The sequence below is a fragment of the Camelus ferus genome, unplaced genomic scaffold (genome assembly GCF_009834535.1).
Source record: "Camelus ferus isolate YT-003-E unplaced genomic scaffold, BCGSAC_Cfer_1.0 contig846, whole genome shotgun sequence".
Taxonomy (NCBI): domain Eukaryota; kingdom Metazoa; phylum Chordata; class Mammalia; order Artiodactyla; family Camelidae; genus Camelus; species Camelus ferus.
This window is the reverse complement of record NW_022589685.1, coordinates 32,727-35,485: the sequence shown is the minus strand read 5'-3', so window position 1 is coordinate 35,485 and position 2,759 is coordinate 32,727.

The window sequence follows — 2,759 nt, the reverse complement described above, 5'->3', positions numbered from 1 at the left end:
CCTGTGTGAAGGTTAGAAGGGGCACAAGTTATGTGGGGTGTATAAACCTACTTTAAATGTTTGCAATATCACTGTCCCTTATGGACAAAACTCTGATTCTAAGAAGTAAATTAATTTGAAGTCAATAGTTTTATTGGTATTAGGAAGAGAATCAGTTATTTTGGGGTGGGTGGGTGAGGAAGAGACAGGAAAATATCCAGAAAATGAGAATGGAGTGCTTTAGGCCTCTGGAGGCATGAATTAATAAGAAAGTAATACTTTGTCTCCTGTGCCTACCTCCACTTACTCTGTTGAGTGACTAGTCCTTGGGATATGAAAAGAGCTAGTTTGTGGTGAAGAGTAAAAACCAAAACAAAATTCTTTGAAAACCATGAGAGTTTTGTTGTCTCAGAAAGTAGATTTTGCTTAAAGTCAACATTTTTTTCATTCACAAAATAGTAAAATGCATCCTGTGGCATGTGCTGTGCTTACAGTGCTGGTACCCAAGTTATAGAAGGAAAGGGGGATAGACAGAAAACATCTGGAGGAGGAGGTTCCTTTGCTGAGACTGGGAAATTCTAAGTAGGTTAAAGGAGGATATCCTAAGTCCAAGGATGTGCTGGAGCAAAAGTTGTGAGTTTGGAGTTAACATGTTTGACAAGCATTTTTCCTGAATGTATCTCCAGATACAGTGAAACATAAAGATATGCCAAGGTAGTCAGATGCCAGATCTATAAAGAAATGACTAAACTATGTTGAGTTTGTGGGGTTAGATTTGGAAAGGCATTAATTGCCATCCTGAGGACATAAGCTTGCCTTTGGCTGCAACATAAAAGCAACATAAAGTATTCACCAGAAAATATACTGTAGAATCTTGAATGGAGGAAATGAAAGCACCAATTAGAATGCTTTGAGAACAGCACAAAGAAGAACATAGATTAAATTACTTCTTATATTCTACAACATGCTGAATGTGCCATCTGAGACTAAATCATTTGACCGTTATTTTTCCAGGGATGACATAATAGAGACCATGATCTCTGGGCCGGTTCCTGCATTTATCTCCTGTTCCAACCTAATCTAACTTAAAACATTTAATACTTTCCAGGATGAACCAGAAGCCATTTAGTTCTTTTCCTTCACTTCATATTTTAGTCTTGTCCCAAATCCTTCCATTTTCTCTTCTTTGTTACAAGAAATTTTTCAAATTTACTCCCATATTTTTCCCTCAAATGCTCATATCAATCAAACATCTTATTTTTTCTTTAAATGGTAACATAATCTCCCAATTTACTCTTACTGTATTTTTAAAAATAAGGAAAATATAGGTAAACATGTATGTTTATTGTTCAAAAAACAAAATAGAAGATATTTGTCGATATTTGATAACATCAATTTTAATCTTTGTTATCCTGCATAATCTGGTGGTCCTCTGGCAGATCAGTTGTAATTACAATGATGTTCATAAACTGCAGTTGGCTGATGAGTTGGCTGTGAAAGAGAATTAGCTGATGTATCAGCTAACACTGTGACTGGAATCCGTGGGTTGCTCTCTGTTTGAAGTTTAAGAAAAGGACCTTCATTGGCCGATATTTGTGATATCTATTTGGAAAAGTAGAAGGCTCCACCATCAGTCCAAGATAATAGCTCTGTATGGGAGATAAGTTGCTGTACTGAGAATTAGAGTTTGTAGTTGTAAAGATATTCACAACACGGCCATTTGCTTCAGTGTAGCTGTTTTGTGAGTGCATGTGGAAAGTGGTCAACTGATTTAAAATAGCACGTTGATCCACTGCAATTTGTTTTGGTGGTCTAACTGATATTGAAGTTGCAGGAGAAAAATCACCTGTCATCGGGGTATTTGTATCATCAAATATGTGGCTAGTAGAGGGCTTTCTTTTTAGAGGCATGTTTAAATTTGCAGAAGGTAAAAATGCACTTTCTCCTCTAGTGTCAGCCACAAATCCAGAATTATGATTATCCAATTTACCCCCTGCTTTAAAGTGCTTCTTTTTGAAATCTTGAGCCAATGAAGATACCAGAGAAGCATTTTTAATCCCAACTCTTCTTCTTATTCTCACTAAAAGCAAGGGACAGACTTGTTTAAAATTTGGATTATGATTGAACTGCAGCTACAACCAAAGGAGAAATATTTTAGTATTACTTAAACCAAAATACAAGACTACAATAAGCATAATGTATAAAACCTCAGATTTCACACTTAGTATACAAAGGTAATATTATCAAAATATGAACGTTGCTGACTATTTTTTGAAATTCCTTATTTGGAAAATATACATTTAAATACCATAGTCATCAAATTTAAAACATTAGCATTTGCAATAACGGTGAATGCCCCTTTCTAAAAGCAGCTTTAATACCTTTATTTAGATTTCTGATAAGATTCATAGTTGCTAGAAAATTTTCTCATAATCTTGAATACTTAACACACTGTCCTCATTTTTTTTAAAAAATTAAAACATTTTAGCCTTAGTAGTTTTATACAATTTTCAAAATCTAGCTTTACATTTATATTACCATAGATTGATGTACAAAATAAAATTTTATGTATAAGTTATGAAATAGTGACTAAAATTTCTGAATACCTTGCTTAAAACAGAGACTTTTTTGTTCTGATAGAAAGTCAGCTAGACAAGCAGATCTTGGAAAATTCTGCTGCACTTTACTAAACTCATAAAGGTTAAGCTGTCTAACTAAACTTTTCATACTTCCAGTTTCAAATATTCTGAAAGGAGCCTTTCTTTCCAAAACTTCCTTCT